This window comes from Diadema setosum, chromosome 19 (genome assembly GCF_964275005.1).
Source record: "Diadema setosum chromosome 19, eeDiaSeto1, whole genome shotgun sequence".
NCBI classification, from domain to species: Eukaryota; Metazoa; Echinodermata; class Echinoidea; order Diadematoida; family Diadematidae; genus Diadema; species Diadema setosum.
The window spans coordinates 22933543-22956667 of record NC_092703.1 but is presented as its reverse complement, the minus strand read 5'-3'; the positions used below and the strand labels follow the sequence as shown (position 1 = coordinate 22956667).

Here is a 23125-nt window from a genome sequence, read left to right as displayed (position 1 = left end):
CACTTTACAGTTCACCAACTAAACAGCACGTAGGGCTCCCTGACGTCCGGTGGACAAGGTAATATAATATCATTCAGTGTCTTTACGTGTACATGGAAGCGAGTGTAGGATACCTATTCGTTCGTCAGAAATATTCTTGATAACTATGATGAATTAATGTAGGCCCTTACGAAAAAGTCCTGTGGTACTCCTGTGGTAATTACCACAGGACGGTACCACAGGACAGTACCACAGGAAAGTACCACAGGACAGTACCACAGGACAGTACCACAGGAATTGTCCTGTGGTATTTTGGGACATACCACAGGACAGTACCACAGGAATTCCTGTGGTATTTTGGGACGTACCACAGGGCAGTACCACAGGAAAGTACCACAGGACCGGTACCACAGAACAGTACCACAGGACAGTACCACAAGAATTCCTGTGGTATTTTGGGACGTACCACAGGGCTGTACCACAGGAATTCCTGTGGTATTTTGGGACGTACCACAGGGCAGTACCACAGGACTAGTACCACAGAACAGTACCACAGGAACTGTCCTGTGGTATTTTGGGACAGTACCACAGGACAGTACCACAGGTCGATCATTACCACACAGCATTACCACAGGGCAGTACCACACAGCATTTCCATGGTACCACAGGAGAGTACCACACAGGATAGATCGAAAAAAAAAATCTGGGAGACTTTTAGCCACATTTCTAGGAATATTTCTGATAGGTGAGTGATGGATTTTAGGACAAACATGGCCCTACTTAATAACCTGTCCTACTCCTAACATATAACCTCAAACGAAAGTCTAATGGCCAAGTGCCAATCTAGTCCTATAATAGATCTATATAGTCATATTCTATTCCTAGGTAGCCATCGACTCTCTCAGTACATATATATATGGCCGTCTATCCGTAAAGCATTAAGGCATGGTTACTAACTCGATTATACTTTATTATCAAGATATGAAATTACACTTTCATAACAATATCTATGATATTGGGAATAACATAACATAATTAGACAATCTTTCATAAAGTTCAAAGTAAGTTCCATCATTAATACTTTGACTTTTTAAGTCATATATGTATTTTCTAAAATCTAGAGTGCTTTTTATGAATATTCATGAGCTATGTAAAAATTTGTACCACAGGAGTACCACAGGAGTACCACAGGAGTACCACAGAAGTCCTTATGAAATTTCTCATGCTTTACATCTGCACTTTCACTAAATAGGTAATACTGTAGGAGTATAGGACAGGATAAGTAATGGCAAATCAATTGTTATAATTCACAGCATAACTCATCTATCAATTAATTGAGGAATATTAATATGTGCTTTTTTGTTTGTATTTTTGTTATAAATTTCAGTTGATTCTGCCTTACAATTTTCCTGTGTGGTACTCCTGTGTGGTACTGCTGTTTGATATTCTCCTGATGTGATAGTCCTCTGGTATAAAATGTTAAGAAAAAAAAAAGAATATCCTGTAGCATTTTTCTGTGGTACTTACAAATTTAATTTGCTGTGTGGTACTTCTGTGTGGAATAGCACCATATTATGATTTTCCTGTGGGATTTTGGACAGTTCCTGTGGTACTCTCCTGTGGTATATATCGAAAATTACCACAGGAATTCCTGTCGTACTGTCCTGTGGTACGTCCCAAAATTCCACAGGACAATTCCTGTGGTACTGTCGTGTGGTACGTCCCAAAATACCACAGGACAAGTCATGTGGTACTGTCCTGTGGTACTATCCTGTGGTACTTTCCTGTGGTATTGTCCTGTGGTACTGCCCTGTGGTACTGCCCTGTGGTACTGTCCTGTGGTACGTCCCAAAATACCACAGGACAAGTCGTGTGGTACTGTCCTGTGGTACTATCCTGTGGTACTGTCCTGTGGTACGTCCCAAAATACCACAGGACAAGTCGTGTGGTACTATACTGTGGTACTATCCTGTGGTACTGTCCTGTGGTACTGCCCTGTGGTACGTCCCAAAATACCACAGGACAAGTCGTGTGGTACTGTCCTGTGGTACTTTCCTGTGGTACTGCCCTGTGGTACTTTCCTGTGGTACTGCCCTGTGGTACTGTCCTGTGGTACATCCCAAAATACCACAGGACGAGTCGTGTGGTACTGTCCTGTGGTACTTTCCTGTGGTACTGTCCTGTGGTACTGTCCTGTGGTACTGCCCTGTGGTACGTCCCAAAATACCACAGGACAAGTCGTGAGGTACTGTCCTGTGGTACTATCCTGTGGTACTGTCCTGTGGTACGTCCCAAAATACCACAGGACAATTCCTGTGGTACTGTCCTGTGGTACTATCCTGTGGTACTTTCCTGTGGTACTGTCCTGTGGAACTGCCCTGTGGTACTGTCCTGTGGTACGTCCTAAAATACCACAGAACAAGTTGTGTGGTACTGTCCTGTGGTACTATCCTGTGGTACTTTCCTGTTGTACTCTCCTGTGGTACGTCCCAAAATACCACAGGACAATTCCTGTGGTACTGTCCTGTGGTATGTCCCAAAATACCACAGGACAAGTCGTGTGGTACTGTCCTGTGGTACTTTCCTGTGGTACTGCCCTGTGGTACTTTCCTGTGGTACTGCCCTGTGGTACTGTCCTGTGGTACGTCCCAAAATACCACAGGACGAGTCGTGTGGTACTGTCCTGTGGTACTTTCCTGTGGTACTGTCCTGTGGTACTGTCCTGTGGTACTGCCCTGTGGTACGTCCCAAAATACCACAGGACAAGTCGTGAGGTACTGTCCTGTGGTACTATCCTGTGGTACTGTCCTGTGGTACGTCCCAAAATACCACAGGACAATTCCTATGGTACTGTCCTGTGGTACTATCCTGTGGTACTTTCCTGTGGTACTGTCCTGTGGAACTGCCCTGTGGTACTGTCCTGTGGTACGTCCTAAAATACCACAGAACAAGTTGTGTGGTACTGTCCTGTGGTACTATCCTGTGGTACTTTCCTGTTGTACTCTCCTGTGGTACGTCCCAAAATACCACAGGACAATTCATGTGGTACTGTCCTGTGGTACTGTTGTGTGGTATACATCCCAAAATACCACAGGACAATTTGTGTGTACACTGTCTTGTGGTGCTGTCCTGTGGAACTTTCCTGTGGTAATGTCCTGTGGTACTGCCCTGTGGTACATCCCAGAGTACCACATGATCCTGTGACACAGTACCACACAGTTCCTGTGTTAACATATATTTGTGTGGAACATTGTGTGGTACCAACCAGTACCACAGGGAGTACCACATGATCCTGTAAAACAGTACCACACAGTTCCTGTGGTAACATTTATTTATGTGGTACATTGTGTGGTACTGACAAGTACTACAGAGAGTACCCTACAAGCCTGTGGTACAGTACCACACAGTTCCTGTGGTAACATTACAAGTGTGTGGTACATTGTGTGGTACCGACAAGTACCACAGGGAGTACCACAGGACTTTTTTGTTAGGGGCGATTTGCCAAAGTTTTGCAATCTTTCACGCACTAGACCTATCTTTGTACGGATACCTTTAGATAAATTCCTTGCACTGATTTTTCCACTATTTCTTTGCAAAGCGTTATGGAACCAGTTTGATATCATGATTATACATGTATTATTATTATTATCCTTATTCTTTTCATTGTTTTTATCATTATCATCATTACTATTATCATAATTATCAATTTTGTTGATTTTGTTATTGTTACTATTATAACCATTTTATTCATGATCATATCATTTTCATTAAAATTATCATAATTTTCGCAATTATCATGATCAACTTAGCGTGCGAGTGCATACTTTCTCATTGTCTGTTGGCTGGAAAGAGAGATACTGTATAGAGAAAAGGAGACCTCAAAGTGGAATTATGACAAAAGAATGCCCCGTATGAGTTGTCTGCCAGTGACAAGGCTTTCCTGACTTTTCCCAGGGGCACTCCAGCGGCAGGGAACATGACCCACTCCAGCCACAATGACACGGGATGGAGGGACGTGCCGAAGGGGGACCACGGCTCGATAGAGCAGCGTGCACCTGGCGGCGAGCGTCCAGGACCCACTACCATGGGGCCTCCTTTAAGGAGGTTATTCGGCGAGCCCGAGGTCGCACTCAAGGTCGTCCGAGAGCACCTGAAGCTCATGAATTCGGACGTGATTCAAAAGCTGTATGACGAGAAGATGGTGTTCACCGATGCAGATGTCTTGGTGAAGATGCAGGTTAGTGTAGTACAAGATTTAAGAACGACACTCATTTTCAACAAACTCTTTTGCTCAGTGATAGCGAGCTTTAAAGGGATCGTATGGTTTTGGTTGAAACTTAATTTCAGGTTTCTTACATTAAAGGTGAGATAATGAGAAACCTCTTATGAAATATGAAAGAGCATGTAATTCCATGAGGAAATCAACATTTATTTGATGAAAATTGGTTTTGAAATGGCTGAGATATCCAAAACAGAGCGATTCTAATAAGTGTGGGACCCCCACTTTATTACGATCGCTTTGCTTTACTGCGTTTTTGGATGTTTCAGTCATTCCAAATCCGATTTTCATCAAATAAACTTTGAATTCCTCTTAAAATGGTATGCTCTGTACTATTTCATAAGTGTTTTCTTGGTATTCGCAAAAAGTTAAAAGTCCAATTATCATCTCCACCAATACTGTACCATCCCTTTAAAGGGGAATGCAACTTCAGAATAGGACCTATTGAATGGATGCAGCAGTGTTGATAAAATACATCAGTGAAAAAATCAGAAAAATTGCACAATCCGCTCAGAAGTTATGAATTTTTGAAGTTTTGGTGACAAGATCGCTGGATCAGAAGACTGCTACGGATCATGACATTACATATACACTTCGATATAAAGAGAAGGTAAAGAAAATTCAACATATTTTCACTTTTCTTACATAATGAAAGAGTACAAGACTTACCTCTCAGAAAGCAGGTGGAATGATATTACCCTTTAATTACAATAATTATGTCAGTAACAGGTCTAGGGAATGTGTAGGCCTACTTTTTATGTAATATTTTGTGAAAATAGCTTTTTGTTTCGTTTTTAAAATACATGTAACAGGATTGCCTTGGAAATAACATTGTTATTAATATCATCGAATTCGGACTTTCTTTATTCTGTTTTCATAAACTTTTTTTTTTCTCAGATTCTTTTTGCTTGAATTGTTTGTATGTTCTCATCCCATCTGCGCATCAGGAGGTTCAAACTACGCATGCGCAGATGGCATTGGAGGTAGCTGGGTTGGGTCACCTCCGGGATCTCTTCGGCCCGGGAAAAATGACGTGTATGGAGGAGGCTATGTTCATGGGGTACGGGGACTGCCCCGAGGTAAGGTCCGGCGCCGTCCAGAGTACAACTAGTCGCCGCCGATTAGTGGTGCTGATGTAAATGTATTTGTGCTTGTCGTGTAGGCCCGGGATGTTGTTAGTTCGTTGTTGTTTTTTCGACTGTTTATTTAGAAATATTTTTGTTTTTCCTGCTAGATAATGAATTCCCGTCTACGTACTATCTTTTTTTTTTCTCGTTGATGATGTGGATTGGTTGTTGATATTGTGGGGGTAGCTGTTGAAGTTGCAGTTGTGGTTGTGCCACTGATATGATATTGGTGTTGCTGTTGTTGTTAATGTTCTTTACAAATTCTAGTTTCGGCGTTTCTGGTGGAGCTGCGTTTGTTGTGTTTTATTTTAATCAATGAGGTTAATAATCATTACTGATCAGTGAGCAAGACGGTTTGTTCGAAATAGGAATAATAGTGACAATGATAATTATGATAATGACAACAGTGATAACAAATAATGATAAATGATGATGATGATGATAACAATAACAATTGTAATCATCATTATTATTATTATTATTATTATTATTATTACATTATTATTATTATTATTATTATTATTATTACTATTACTATTATCATTATTGTTACAATTATGATGATTCTAATAAGCAGAAGAAAAAGAAGAAAAAGAAAAAGTTAAAAAAAAGTAAAGATATAAACAATTGAAAAATTAAATAGATAGGGACAGATAGGGAAACACGAGAATAAATGAAAAAAATAACGAAAGAAAAAAAAAGAGAGAATTCAATACAGGCAGACGAAAAGAAAAGGGGTTTTGAATGACAAGGCGTCTCCGACAATGTTTTGCTCATTAAAAAAGAAAAAAAAAAAACTTCCCACAACTATGGAAATCTCCCTTGGTGGCCATATTGCATTGTTTAACACGTCACCCATATCAATGCTCACCACCTACATGCATGTAAATAGACAGTAGAGGAGTACACGCGTGAAATCAGTCTGGCCTAATCGTTGTCTGGAGCGCTCTGTTTTCACAACAAATAGAGAAAAAATAAAAACAAATATCGAGGAAGAGACGTCTGCGGTGACAGTCCTTGAAAGGACTGTTGTTGGACAAAAGAAGACACTAGAAAGAGAAACGTGAAGGAGGGAGGCGAGTTGGTAAAGGCAAATAGTGACAGTCGAAAGGGCATCGGTGAGGTGGAGACGTTGAGATTGCCGCATAAAATGGAGGCAGGAGCATAGGAGGCAGGAACAATTGTAAGGAAGATTAGAGCGAGGATCAGTTAAAGTGTTCGAAAGTTCGCGTAAGATTAACCAGAAAGAAGGGAGGAAAGGGGGAGGGAGAAAGTTGTAAAATCATGGAGACATGAGAGAAAAGTGATAAAGATGTGAAATCCGTTTTTGCGTTGTGTATCACAAAATGAAGCGAGAAAAAAAAACGTAGCGGGTAATTGACTGAGAACGCGAAGTAAAAATTATGAAAAAGTGAAAAGAAGGGGTGGATCTACAGAAGGGCTTCTATTGAAAAGAGTCGTGGGACGGAAGAAAGAATAATGATTGAAAAAATCTTGGGGACAATACTTTTCTTTGGAGCCCCCAAACGCGTGGGAACTTTGAGGTATAGTATTGTTGGGACCGCCGAGTTGGTACCCAAGACAGTTAGAGTTAAACTCTAAAGGACACAAGAAGAAACCAGGCAACCAGTCATTTCGATGGTTCATGTCTCAAAAGTAGTGTTTTATTCCAGCTCGCAAGATCACATAACTATCACACGCCAGTGCTCATTCCAAGACTCCTCTTTACTCCAGTCAGCGTCCCAAGATATACTCCTCAACACTCACTCTTAATTTCTTACAACATCAAAGCATCATTCATCACCTTCTTCTATATAATGACTGTATTCTACAGTGACCGTTACCAATGACCATTTGCGGTCTGGTCTGGGGACAGGGAGTCTACTTGGGGGTGATAAACTCTAGGGGGCTCGTCCGTGGTAAGGGGAAAGGAAGAACCACAGATACAAACAATGTTCTCAGTTAATGTGTCCGCCCATAAGACTTGCCCTACCAACTTTCAAGTGGAGTCCCAATTTGCCTAACTCTGGGACCGTAACACTCTTCCCCCCTTTGAAAAAGAGGTATTGTCCGCAATACCAGAACGCGAGAGAGAAATGTGTTAACGATACATCAAATTTTTGACCCCAAAGAACCTTCCAATTATATGGAATTGTAAATAAATGTCAAATTACAACAAAATATTTTTTTTTGTGTAAACATTGACGAACCTACCCAAAAAGTTTTGAAAAAAAAGAACAAAAAAGAAGTAGTGACACAGTGACCTTAATACCAGAGAGACATATGTTTCATGAAAATCTATGCTAACTCTGACAACAGATACGAAAATCTATACTAATTATTCTACGTACATGTATAAGCTTACGCATACTCACACTTCATGATATTTAACAACAAACTGGAAAATGAAACAAAGAGCACTAACACCGGCTGAAGAAAAAAAACAAATGGCACAGAATTACATCTCCCCTATTGGAGACAGGAAACAAAATCACTTTAAAAACAACATAATAATGACCACACCAACTGCATGATGGACAGTGCAGACAGGTGCCGACCGTCTACGGTCACCCGCCTACTAGAATTCCTTGTCTATTACTCAGACCAGAAGTCGGGCACAAACCATGGAGATGACGGAATTATGCAGCTGGACATTATCAAAATACATCCCAGAGTTATCTTTCCCAAATTTATGAAGCAGGCACATGCCTCAAGTCTGACCTCATGTAACCTCCTATACTGTGCAGGCTCATGCCAAGGAGAGTGGAATTAGCTACTGTGATTGGTCAGTGAACGCACCCCTTGTGGACGAATCAAATGCTCAATAGAGGAAAAACATTGAAAAAGAAACAGGAGAGAGAAAAAAAAACAGAGGAAGGGAGCTAGAGGAAAATAAGGGAAAGAAGCAGGGGGAACTGAGCGGTAAAATTAATGGGGAAACCCATTTCTCCGAAATAAAAACTCCAAGTGTCCAACATGTGTCATGCGCATCAGTAACAACAGTTTGTATGTACATCAACAAAACGAGTAACTCTACACTGTAACAATGCTCGTGCCCAAGCTAAAACAAAATGAAACACATCAGCAAATAATAGTGCTGCTACAATTAAAAAAAATATGATGGTTTTCAGCAAAGAGAACAAATGAGTGGAAGAACTGAACGAGAGATAGAAATAGAAACAGAGTGAGATGAAGTGGTGAAGGATACATTGAAAAATCCGAGGAAAGAAAGGGAGCAGCGTCTTTGCAATAAAAACATTTAAAACAAGAAAAGACTACTAATACACAAAACGGAGCACCTCCATCACGGTTTGTTAACTAGAATGCCTGTACCATCCATTTTACGAGATGGAAAATCAAACAAAGTGGACCATCCATTTTACAAGATGGATAATCAAACAAAGGCAAGACGATTTCTTTTAACATACAACACAGCATTGGTAAAAACGTCAAATTACATTCATATAATCACAATGCGAAAAAAAATGGCACAGCTAATGAGCGAGTGGAAGAAATACCTATTTACATAGAGAATGGGGGAGACAGAGGTAGAAATAGAAAGGGAGAGGAAGGGGGAAGAGAGAGGGGAAAGACTGCCTCAACAACAACAACAACAGCAACAACAAAAAGAAATGGATACATGTTCGTTTTCCTATAGGCTCATCTATCGCTTGTTGGCTTTAGGTAATGAAACAAAATAATACACAACAAACATTTTGAACAGGACTTACTGTTCTCATGACACATACAGCGATAATGATTACGATACTACTACAGTATCTTAGTCACCGAAAAGACATTAATCAAGCAGTAAACAAAAATGCATTCTTACAGCGTCCACAATCACATAATGCAACGATAATGGCCAGCCACAACAATCAGAGGCGGCAGAAAGAAAAAAAAAAAGAAATCCTCCAAACATCGTAAAACATTTGCCATGGCCCCTGTGACCCTTTGCAGTCCATTGACTGAGAGAAAAAAAAAATGTGTGCAATGGGCACGCGAAGGGAGGGAGAGCCAATAAAACCAACGTGTTAGTTCTCCTTACATTTCTCCATCACTCATAGTCTTCCTGCAGTACTTTGGCATGATCTAAACTAAAACAAAGTTAAAATGTTGCTTATCAGAGCCGACTGATAATCATAACTCTATTTACAAGTATACACACAAATATAAGTTTAAATCAAATGAAATATGCGAATCTTTACGTGCCATATTGATAAAGCATATCAAGTGATTTTGGTTCGCAAAGAATGTAACGGGAGTGTTGACAGGTCATTATGAGACAGAGAGAAGAAAGGGATACAAATAAATGAGAAGGAAGATCAGGGAGGAAAGACGGTGATGGCTGGGAAGAAGAAGAAGAAGAAAGTACATGTATAACGAATTAAGTGAATGCGAAATCATGAACAAGTTTCCTTACTACATCAATTTAAACAATATATACATGCGTGATGACACACATGAAAACCTTCCAACACTTCATTGTCAATGATTGTATATCTCTTTCCGTACTACGAGATACAACAAACAATAACCATTACTCTGTACACATGTGATAATCGCGAGGTGAACATTATTGAGTCTGGCGATGTTTATCATGCACTCATAACTCTAACCAGAGTAGCTCCATGCTCTAACCAAGACTACGTAAGAAGAGTGGGGAAATGACCATCAAGAGGGATGGCGATAGAAAGAAAAAGAATTGCACGCGTGGCCGGCACGCGACACTCAAGGTCTGGTATACCGTGGTGCATGTGCGATCACTCAATGCAAGCATAGAATGAGGGAGAGAGGGAGGAAAAAAAAAGGGAGAGAAGGTGCGAGGGGCAGTGTCTCTACCTTAGCAAGGAGTCCCACATAATATGTGTCGCAAAAACAAAAAACAAACAAACAAACAAAATAGACAAACGGGATATCGATAGCTGCAACACATACTTATACAAGCAATTTCCGGTTACTCGCAGTATGTTTTTCATTTACGCAGTTCATTATTTGGGACTTAACTGCCTTCAGTTTGAAAACTTTACATCGTGGTCTGAACACCTCGAGACCTACTTGACTTGTTCTTGCCTGACATTGCTTGCTCTTGTACTTTGGGAACCCAATCTGGAAAGTCATTGCTAAGGTACGGCTTCAATCTATCGTGGTGGACCACTTTCGGCTGGGACTTATTCTGTTTAATTACAAATAGAAGGTCATTAATCTTTCTGACAACGACAAAAGGTCCTTGCCATTTCTGTGGATTTAGTTTGGGACTCAGGCCCTTCTTCCTAGCGGAATTCAGGCAATAGGCAAGGTCGCCTACTGCAAATGTGTTATACGATACTCGAACATCGTGATCCCTTTTCTGCCTTTGTGCAGTTTTGCCGATTTGATCACGGGCGAGTTCGAATGCCGTACTTAGCTGCTCTTGCAGCTTTACCACATAGTCGTCAACTGGCAATGAGTTGGGTCTCAGCCCTAATATAACCTCTAATGGGGTGTTTACCTCTCTGCCTAACATTAGATAATTGGGAGAAAACCCAGTTGAACCGTGAACGGTGCTGCGATATGCGGCAGTCAGTAAGCTGACATTTTCATCCCAGTCTTTTTGGTGACTGCTTACATAAGCAGAGATCATATTAACCAATGTTTGGTTAAATCGCTCGATAAACCCGTTTGACTGAGGGTGGTAACCTGACGTTCTGGTTTTGTAGGTTTTGAAAGTGCGACACATTTCTTGAAATAGCGAAGACTCAAATGTCCTACCCTGGTCTGTGTGTATCTCAAAAGGTGCACCGAATCTGGATATAAATTCTTTTACCACTTTTTCAGCTACCGTGGAAGAACACTGATCAGGGATTGGGTAGGCTTCTATCCACTTGCTAAATGTATCGCCAACTACCAGAATATATTTGTTACCAGCCTCAGACACGGGAAAGGGACCTAAAATGTCAATGCACACTCTGTCGAGTGGGGCTCCTTGCTGGTAATTCTGAAGTGGTGCTTTGGGGGATGTCTGTGGTCTTTTACGGGCGCCGCAAACATTACAAGCTCTGATGTAATTTCTCACATCATCTTTCATTTTGTACCAATAGTACTTCTTGCAAATGCGGCTAAACGACTTTTTGAAACCCAAGTGTCCTGCTAATACAGCATCATGATTAGCTTCCATTATTGTGCTGATAAGCGATTTGGGAGTGACGAGCGTTAAATGGGAGCAAGTGGGAGTTTCATTCCACCGTTTGAATAAAACCCCATTAATCAGAACCAACTGTTCCCAAAGCAACCACAAATTTCTCACCCCAGGGCTCTTGTCCTGCACCCTCTCTCGACATGGTCTAGTATGAGATTCGTTCATCCACTTAAGCACAGTACAAATATCCTTATCTTGCCTTTGTAAGGACGAAATGTTATTAGTAGAAAACCCCAATGAATCCAGCAATTGCTGCCCGATATTATCACCGGCATTGGTGTATTTTTCTGATACACAGGGCTTATTAGATTCACTAGTATTATTTCCACTAATGTTTTCCGATTTGTTCGTGGCTCGTGCTTGGCGTCGAGTAGTTACTGGTCTTACATAAGAAGTAATTAGACATAGTGGTTCATTTAAGAAATAGATGCCGTTACCAATCATGGAAAGACCTGTACAAACTATGTGCACAATAAAGTGAAGAAATGTCATTACATACCATACTGCAAGGCCTAAATGTGAGACATATTTCACGTTTTCGCTCTCTGCGTCCTTCTCGTGGTCGTTGACGTCGCCTTCATGGAGTGCAGCCGAAGGTGTCGCGCCGTCATCCCGCTGACGCGCTGTGCTACCTTGCTCACTCTTATCTTCTTCCCTAGCGCTATTTACTCTCCTCGTCATTACTGGCGTTACGTCGTCGACTTCCATGAATTCGGACCAGGCGGCGTGTTGTTTCTGGCAGCGAGTGCACCCACCGCATGGAAGCGCGTCTAAGATACCGCTTCCATCGTAGCAGTCGCATGCCTCAGGGCTGCAGGGTAGGCGGGACAAAGCATCAGCGTTGAGATGGCCCCTCCCTGAACGATGTTGCATCTTAAAATTAAATTGCGCGAGGATCTCCAGCCATCTAGCCATTTGGTTAGCTGGCTCTTTGAATGACATTATCCATCGCAGCGCACTGTGATCTGTCCTAATGAGAAACTCACGGCCAAGTAAGTGATGTCGAAATTGGTTGGTGAATGTGACGATCGCGAGGAGCTCCCTTCGTGTCACGCAATACCTCCGCTGGGCCTTCGTCAACGTTTTGCTTGCGAAGGCGATCGGTCGCTCGAGGTACTGCCCCGTGGACGAGTCCCACTGACGTTGGGACAATGTCGCTCCTATCCCATAATTCGATGCGTCAGTGTCCAAAATGTAGGTGGCATTATCCATGGGATAAGCCATTACCTTATCGCTGATCAGATACTTTTTCAGTGAGCAAAATGCCGACTCGCAGTTGTCGTCCCACGTGAATTTTACCCCACTCTCGAGAAGGCGGTTGAGTGGACGTGCTATGCTGGCAAAACCCTTAATGAACCTCCTATAATAGGAGCAGAGTCCCAAGAATGAACGAATGTCATTGGTGTTGCGGGGGGTTGGCCACTCAGCCACGCTCTTCACCTTGTCGGGATTTGCCTTCACTCCTTCTGGTGTAACAACATGTCCGAGAAACAACACTTCCGACTGAAAAAGTGAGCACTTAGTAGGTTTGAGCTTAAGCCCGGCCAGACTTAAGCGATTAAGGACCTCATCTAAGCGTTGGATGTGTGAGTCAAAATCAGGGCTGAATATTATGACGTCGTCCAGATATATCAGCAATGTTTTCCATTGTAGGCCCTTAAGCACTAGTTCCATGCACCTTTCAAATGTGCTCGGCGCATTTGACAGACCAAACGGCATCACATTATATTCGTACAACCCGGATCGCGTCCTGAATGCTGTTTTTGGTCTGTCTTTCTCCTCTACTTCAACTTGCCAGTATCCTGACTGTAAGTCCAAGGTTGAGAAATATTGGCTCCCACTCAAGCAGTCGAGGCAATCATCCATACGGGGAAGGGGAAAACTGTCGAATTCGGTGACTGAATTTAACTTACGGTAGTCCACACACGGACGGGTTGTGCCGTCTTTCTTCCGCACGTATACGAGGGGAGATGCCCATGGAGACTTGGATGGGCTGATAATGCCAGCTTGTAATTGGTCCGATATGATTTTCTCCTCCTCCCCTTCGAATGCCCGAGGTGGTCGTCGAGCAGGCTGTCGAATCGGCTTTGCGTTGCCGGTTTTGATTTCGTGCTTAAGGATGGAAGTGCGGCCGAGGTCGCTGGGCGATTTCGCGAACACATCATCATGTCGCGCAAGCAAGTTGCGTAACTTATTTTTCTCGTCAATGTTCAAGTTAACAGAATTTCGTTGAAACAGTTCATCTACTACCGGATGTAATTCATGCGAATTAACACTTGAATCATCCGAGTTACTGTTACCGACATGACAAGATCGTATTGAAGCGTGGCCGTGATTTTCATCGTCGGCATCGAGCACGATTACGTCACCAACCTCCTGGGCAAGACCCACTGCCGTTCCAGCGTACATAGTTATGTCCTCAGAAGACGTGTTCATAATGCGAACCGGCATCACAGGCGATGAAGTCACAAGGGAGGCTCCCACTAGCAGTGAGTCATTACATAATCCTGCCGATAAGGGCTCGATGACGACTTCATTCACGGGCGTCAGGTCCGGGATATATGTGCGAATAATAGCCTCCGAACGAGCAGGGATAACCGTGTCCGATTGAAGGTGAACACGCATGACATTGGGGATATTACCAGCTAGCTCACAGTTCACAAATCTCCCATCTATCTTTAGTCCACGCCTTGCCTCAAGCACACAGTTAAAGTGATATAGAAAGTCAAAACCGATAAGTGCATCATCTGAAATGGGTACCACAAACGCTGTCCATGTATAAGTAGTCCCATCAATCTTAATCCCGACAGTTACACATGCTTTTACATCCAATACACTGTCACCGGCTGCTTTCAACACAATATTGTTCATATCACAATGAGGGAGGCTGTGCTTATGGGGAATCTTATCGTAGAGTGCTTGTGAAATTAGTGTGACCGCTGCACCAGAGTCGACAAGCAATTTTGCATGAACCCCTTCAATTTTGGCTGGAACATACGCAGACAATCCACTGCCAACATCACTAGTCCGAATATTTATGTGGACCGGCGTCTGGCCGGATGACCCGGTCCCATTTAGTTTCCCTGTGGAGCAGGAGGGGGAGGAGGAGGATAGGGGCAATCATATTGAATGTGGCCCTGCTCACCGCAGTTGTAGCACGTCCAAGATCCACGTCCTCGACCGCGACCGCGACCGCGACCACGACCTCTACCACGGCGTTGACCGTAGTGAAATCCGGGACCGCCACCGGCAATGCTCGCATTTGCCAAGCGCTCCGCAAGACCGTCAATCTTAGCATCGATCGTCGCAGCCATCCTCTCCTCCAACGCGGCAAGCTTGCTGTCAACGTCATACTCGGGCGCGACGGGCCGTACACGAGTCGGGGGTTGGTGCTCAGCATGAATGCTTCGATAACGTTCCACCAGCGTCTGTGCTTCAGCCAAGGAGGCGGGTTCTTGCATTCCCACCGACATCGCGATACTCTGATCCGACAAGCCGCGAAGAAATTGACGAAGTGCGATCTGCTCACGAGTTGCCCCGTCAGCTGTAGGAAATCCACGGAGAGTGAATCGTTGTAGATCAGCGACATACTCCGCCAGCGATTCATTTGGCTGGAGCCTCCTCCCCTCTAATTTCGCCAAGTATGAGTTCGGCGTCGTCCGCTCCTCGAACCGCGTCGCGAGGGCATCACGGAGCGCGGCGAAGGATGAGAAAACTGACGGGGGTTGGGTGCGGAAGAGGTAATCGGCTGCCTCCCCCTTCAGCGACGACAGCAGTCGCAACCTCTTCTCCTCCTCCGACCACGCGCAGGCCTGAGCTAAGTTTACGAAAACTTGAATGAACGACTCCCAGGAGTCACCAGAAAACGTAGCTTGGCGAGGGAGGGGCACTTGGGCGGTAGAAAGGATGGGGTCGGGTTTGGTTTCGACGTCCATGTCATCGTTGTCGCCTGGAGAAAGCTGGGCACGACGTTTTGATTTCGGCATCTTGGCTGGAATTAAATAATTATCACCGTCAGACTTGCCTAGTCGCTTCGATTATGGCGTCTTGTCCGAAATTAAATAATCACTGCTTTACCGCTGCCACCATTGTTGGGACCGCCGAGTTGGTACCCAAGACAGTTAGAGTTAAACTCTAAAGGACACAAGAAGAAACCAGGCAACCAGTCATTTCGATGGTTCATGTCTCAAAAGTAGTGTTTTATTCCAGCTCGCAAGATCACATAACTATCACACGCCAGTGCTCATTCCAAGACTCCTCTTTACTCCAGTCAGCGTCCCAAGATATACTCCTCAACACTCACTCTTAATTTCTTACAACATCAAAGCATCATTCATCACCTTCTTCTATATAATGACTGTATTCTACAGTGACCGTTACCAATGACCATTTGCGGTCTGGTCTGGGGACAGGGAGTCTACTTGGGGGTGATAAACTCTAGGGGGCTCGTCCGTGGTAAGGGGAAAGGAAGAACCACAGATACAAACAATGTTCTCAGTTAATGTGTCCGCCCATAAGACTTGCCCTACCAACTTTCAAGTGGAGTCCCAATTTGCCTAACTCTGGGACCGTAACAGTATGCTCGTCAAACGTGTATTTATAGACGGAGTGACACTTGTAGACAAAAAAACAAAACAAAACAAAACAAAACAAAACAAAAAAACAAACCCAACGAACAAAACAAAACAAAGCTGGAGGTCATTATTGGCAGTTCTTCAGTTACGAAACTTTTTCTGTGTCATTGAGAGTAACCAGCACAGAAATATCCACCTGCCAGCATATATGTAATATTATATAACAAGTTTTTTTTTTTTAACTATTTCTCTGAAACGGCAATGTACCAGCATCTTGCCACGCGATCACATGACATAATTTTACTACTGAGTATGCAATGAAATGTAAAATTGCACCGCATAGTACTGAGTCGTATAATATGATGATAATGAAAAATCGTCATGGGCTGAATGTGGAATAAACAAACGGAGAATGTCTGTAAGTGTAATTGTTCTGAAACCGCGGTTGTTTGTTTTGCCCTGGGCCCTGTTTCATAAGGTTGTTCGTAAAGTTACTAACAACTTACGAGCGACTGGTGATCAGTTCTTGTGCTTAACTATGGAAATTCTGATAAGTATAGCACATCAAAACTGATCACCAGTCGCTCGTAAGTTGTCCGTAACTCTACGAACACCTTTATAAACCCCCCCCCCCCCCAGGTTTGTTTAGTCGTGTCTTCTTTACTTTCTTTTTGCATGTTGCCACAACGATCAAACCCTCATGTCGAAGTCGGGTCTTGAACGAACCTTATGACAAATTCGCTGAGTTTGTGTTGTTATCTTTCGGAAAATATCTTCTGCATTTTAGTGCGTATATGGTTTTGCTTATTTGAATCTTCTCTGCGCATGCTCCATCAGCAACTTCTAGAGACAGACTTGATCTACATTGCTCAATAAAGGGAATAAAAAAAGAAAAACAAAAGGTGTCAACATGACACCCTTTGCTGTTTTATATACAAGCTTGCAAAAACAAAGAGCATGTCAACGGACGAAGTAGAAAGGACTGAACGACAGAAAGGCCGAAATTAACAAACTGCGCCAATAATTATTGTATTCAGGAAAACATGTTGCGTTTACGAATTATTTATGATTTTTGTAGGAAATGGAAAAAATAAATGTAATGGAATAAAATGATATGAATACAGATTCAATATGGTTTAACTGCTTCAACAACACCTAATGTTACATATTATTTCTTCAGGTTCTGAAAGCGGCAGCTTACGTCTTTCTTGACGAAGGAGCCTTTCCGCCATGTAAAGGGGTCAGTGTCGGCGACGTCCTACCCAACGTCGAGCTCGTAACCCTGGGCGGAACCAAGAGATACCTGCACGATCTCCACATCAACAAAGAGCGCCCTCTCATGATTCTTGCTTCTTCATCTTCTTGACCCCCGCTCAGGGTAAGGATTGTTCCGTTTTTTAGGCTTCATCATGCATAATCATCACAGCAACATCAAATGAACGAAACAGCTATAGACCGATTCTGTGACGCGCTATGCGTATTTTTGGCATGGGCAGCGCCATTACTGCGGTGTCTCAGCCGACCCCCTCCTCTCTCCCCACCCCTCTCACGCGCACGGAATGAAAAACTGATGCATGGTTGTTTTAGCCAATGGGCGTCTCGTACTGAGTGCGCGAATGCCTGCTTAGTGCGCGAACCTTTGTTACAAGTGCGCGATAAACATGTTGCCCGTGGGGTGGGGGAGAGAAAGGGGGGGGGGGGTCGGCTGGGACACCGCAAAATGAGCTAATATCTGCGCCCAGTGCCGTACCCACAAATTGTCTGCTGCCCTCAACGAACCCGAATCGGTCTATAGTGCCATTCTCAAGTCCATCATCAGATAGAGGAAAATAAAACCTTTTCCAGGACCATTAATACTTTCTTGTAACACAACAGGCAATCTTCTGGAAGTTATGATTAAAAAAATATTTCGTGTTTTTTATCATTCTCTCTCTCTTTTTAGGAGCTTTAATCGCAAATATCTTAACTTTCAAAGAATGGTGAAAGCTCGTTTTGCGATAATATGGTAAAGATAACATCATGTAGTGATATCATATAGAAACATGCCATGTAAACTGCAGATATCTCTTACATCAAACTGCAAAATCAGTCCTGGCTTGTGCGGAGATATTTCATTCACTTGTGATATAAACCTGGTAGAACAAAACAAATTAAACTAAAATTGCAATCTCAAGTAAGCAAAGCACTGAAGGAAGGACAGGCTATTCTTGTGCAAGAAAGTCGAAAAATTTTACAGTCAAATTGCGGACGAAACAAATAATGACGTTGATACCACAGGTGTAGTTTTTCATGATAACACACTTAAGATAATGAGGTTGTAATATATTTACACCTATAGTCAAGAGTTGGATCTGCCGAAATTCACCCGACTCGATGCCAATCCCATAATCTTTGATGATTATTATGTACACAGGCCTGTGTAGTAGGCGGCACGCTGGCGGCTATCGCCCGTGACTTCCGAGACCAGGCCGACTTCCTTGTCGTCTACTTGGCCGAGGCTCATCCCAAAGGCCGCTGGATGATGGGGAACAATGTGAGCTCCACGCAACAACACAAATCCCTGGAGGAAAGAATCGCTGCCGCCAAGTGAGTAACGGGGGAAATTCCCGGATGCCCCAGTCACATAGACATCCCGGATCACCCCGGATCGACCACCCCGGATCTGATCCGGGGTGATCCGGGGAGAGATCCATGTTGATGCCTTGGACATCCTTGGACATCCGTGTATGTCCGTGTAGATCCGGGGACATCATAGATTTTATATATTTCTTTATTGTAATGAATAGCGCCTCCATATGTTGACCTTGAGAAATTTCGACCATAACAAATAGTGAAAGTTGACTTGCTTTTCCTATTGGTAAATGTGAAAATGATCGATATAGAATAAAAAACATAATATACTGGGGATAAAGAAATAAAAAGAAAAAAAACAACATGATTTTAGCGTATTTTGGTAAATAGCAGCCTCAGGGGATGACCTTGAGAAATTTCAAATATTGGGTCATGTAGAGTATGAGTTGCTCTACCCATGTGCCGAATATTATATTATAATATAATATAATATAATATAATATAATATAATATAATATATAATATAATATAATATAATATTATAATATAATATAATAAGAAGTTATATAGGGGGCACAATGTGCCCCCCCCCCCCCCCCCTTGGGCCTGGAAGGGGTCAAAATAGCTTGGGCTTTATAGGGTTAAGAGATTTTCAAAAGCGCGACCGCTGTTGACCAACCGTATGGAGCCGCGTTCTAATGCGTTTGCTGACTTCCAGTTTGTTAGCCTGGTATTGTACCCTGCAAAACTCTGTCTGAAGACATTGCGTGTCACTTAAGCAGGTATCTCAACAGCCTGGAGACTAGGTGGCGATCTGATGAGGACACTCGTTTCTTAGAGACTCCGGGGAGTCGTGAAAGACAGTAGAGCATGATCGATCTTTTTTGCCCCCCCCCCCTTTTTTTTAGGAGACTTTTCCTGTCTTCAGCTGGTTGTGGAGACGTCTCCGCGACGTTTCCATCAATTGCGGCCACATCGCGGAGACAAATTTCGTCCGCGACGTCTTTGAGACATCGCGTAACGATGCAGAGACCCACGGCGACATACTGGAGACGACATGAGCACGGCGTGGAGACGTTTCCGCAACTTCAAGGCGAATAAGTAGTCATTTTGTGTGGAAACGTCTCGAACGTCGCCGTGGAGTAGCCTTCTTGGATGAGAGCGTAAGCCATATTTTGGTCTTTCCACTCGCACGACCGCCGCGACTCCGTCTCCTCCAGTGAGATAAGCGCTTAAGCATCTGCGTGCCACATTGATTCCAGACTGTCCACTTGTTTGTGTGTGAAATTTGTGTCCATTTGACCCATTGGCACAGAAAGGGTTAAAAGCTTGACTGTCGCCTCAAACCACCCTCAAAAGTGTCAGTGTCGAAACAGGTAAGCAAAAAACAAACCTGCCATGATCAACGATGATTCTAGTGTGTTTTCTCATTTCTTTCCAGGGACCTCATTGACTTGGACAGCTCCTGTCTGACTGATGACGTCACTGACACCTCCAAATTTCGCCTCGTGGTCGATAGGATGGACAACACCTTCTCCAAGGTGTTCAACGCCCATCCCGACAAGGTGTTCTTCGTGCAGAACGGGAAGCTGTCGTACGTGGGCAATGACGTCGCCGTCCAGCTTCGGACTCCGAAGCGACTCATGACACACGAGGCACGGCAGTGGTTGGAGGAGAATGTCGCTAAAAAGTAGAAATCCGATGAAAATATGACACACAAATACACACATGCACACATCTTTTTAATTGAGCTTTAGATCTTGAACAATACTTCGGTGAAGTTATACATTGTACCATACGGATACACTGATATTCTGAATGTGCCACAACCGTTATAACAATCGCTTTCTCCATTAGTGACCCAGTTCTCTGGAACAACCTCCCTACTCATAGTCAGTACTCTACCTCTATTGACATTTTCAAAATGAAACTCAATCCCACTTATTTGAAGAGAAATGTCGATGAATGTGTAATTAATACATTATTTGCGGCTGATTAACAAGATCGCTTTTCCTGTTAATTGTAAACGCTTGGAGACACGTTGATCATAAGGGCTATATGACTTTTCATATCACTATCATTATTACTGTAGATGGATGTAGTTTTCTCTCTGATGAAATCCAGTGAAAACTAATATATTATAATTGATACTATACGTAAATTGCCGTCACAATCCTACAGTATTGTTCTGGAATCCATGTGTTCATAGTTCAAGACATTGGCGGTTAATGCTCCACCCTTGCTCGAAGCTTCCGTTCACGTATACTTTCTCCCTTAATTCCCATAATGACTAGTGTACACATTACACATTCATTATATCACATTCATTGGTAATGAACAGTTTGCCAATACCTCACTCACTGTGTCTATATGATTTTCCTCACTTCTACTGAAGATTCGACGATACTATCGTTTAATATTGCGTATGTAATTAACCACCCGCTGATAAATTAAATGTTTTTGCTTTATATTCACATTGTCAAATGCTATTTAGAAAATGAAATTCCCGTCAATGTATAGGCAAACATCATAACAGCTACAAGCCCAATGACGTTTTCGTTGCAAGCCTTTACAAGTGACTTCGAAGACCGATTCTTTCCCGTTTGTCTTATATAATGTTTGCCTACAGCAGTGACTCGGAACATATTTTGATGCTCCTGAATGTGAATAAGAGGGCATGTTCGGTATTGTTTTATGAAGGAAAAGTGCGACTGAATTGTCTAATAAATGAATAAGCCGATCTTCTGCAAACTGAAAAACAACAGTGAATGATTTCTTGGACATTCGAGATTACGACATCAAGAAGCATCAGAGTACAATTCCACATCACCTTCGAGTTTGACACTGCATGATACAGATTTATAGATTAAAGTCAGACCAGCATAATGGTGAGGAATTTAAAAACAAACGAACATAGGACGTAAATCTAAATTATGATAAGAATATCGTAAAGTCGAACTTGAATGTTTCACATGTTTTCACTGCACGGGGATACCAGTGTAGCAACCACAAGTGCAAAGGTGATGAGGTATCGATGACGTCATCTCATAATATCTCATTCTGACCTAAACACAAATCTCTGAGGCAAAGTTTTGTCGTGTTGCATTATCAACCCAGCCATTGCGATTTTCAAGGGGAAAAGTCATTGACTTGCTGAATCATTGAGCAAAAAGCGGGATTTTCATGACGTGTTTGTGCTTCAACAAATGGGAGAGTTGTGGGCTGATAACATCTTCAACTCATCTTAATATATAAAAATTGTGGTTGCAACCAATATTACTGGTCGACGAATGCCTGTGAAACTTTAACATGTTTAAACTGTCACAACATTGCAATTTCATGGAATTAATACCATTCTGTTGGTCTGTTTTTACTCTATCATGATGACTAATATCAATTTAGCCATCATACGGAATCACACTTCAAGAGAATGTGAAAGAGAAACATAATTTTAAAGATAAAATCCTATCTAAGAAAGGTATATTTCTCGATGATTGGAAGATGGTGGCGATAGTGGTGGTAGCATTGGTAATAGTGTTGTTATTGTGTGTGTGCTGTTTGCGCTTCTTAGTTTGTTTTGCGTGTTATAAGTGTCGTATGTACGTGTTGGTGCATTTACATGTCTGAATAGGAATGTGTTGAAACGACTTGGGACTGTATAAAACATCAGTGAAAGTTTGAGGAAAGTCAGACAATCCGTGCAACAAAAGTTATGAATTTTTGAAGTGTCATTACTAATATGATTATACACCAGTAGATACATAATTCATTGTCACGTAAACATATACATTACAGGGGCGGATCAAGGAATTGTGTAAGGGGGGGGGGCGCAACTAATATTTCTGGTGCCACTTCCGGGTTCCATTTCATTTTCTTTTCTTTTTATTTCTTTTGTTTTTAAAAATAAAGGGGGGCATGCACCGGTTGCGCCCCCCCCCCCCCGGATCCGCCACTGCATTAATTATTTGATAATGAACCCTCTAACCAAGAGAAGAGATCAAATTATTACTGTTGACAAACTTTTTAACAGGTTCACATTGTAGGGGCCGAAAGGATCAGAGTCTAAACAGTGTCAAGCAAATCTATCTGAGATAAAGCTCTCGTCTGAGAGTTAGTAGTCGTCATTTTGATGATGATGGTTTTATCTGGCTGAATATTCGGAACAATATAACGCAAGAAACGGGTGCTCACTGGACATGGTAACTAAAAAGAAGAATTGTAGAGATGAAGTAAAACGTTTCTTCCATGTTATTTAGTTGTGTGTCGTAAGCCTATGTGCTACATCAATAATGCTACAGTGTTGAAATATCTCCAAGCTTACAAAGACAGCCTTGAACAATCTGAAACCTTTTTACAGTGCTTCCTATACACACAAACAAACTTACACACACATGTATGCATTATACCAAGGAGGTTT

At 42.5% G+C, this 23125-nt stretch overlaps 1 pseudogene; it reads left to right on the top strand.

Annotated features, from left to right (window-relative positions):
* Positions 1 to 20402, top strand: LOC140242700 (type II iodothyronine deiodinase-like; annotated as a pseudogene).
* The last annotated feature ends 2723 nt before the right edge of the window (positions 20403 to 23125 follow it).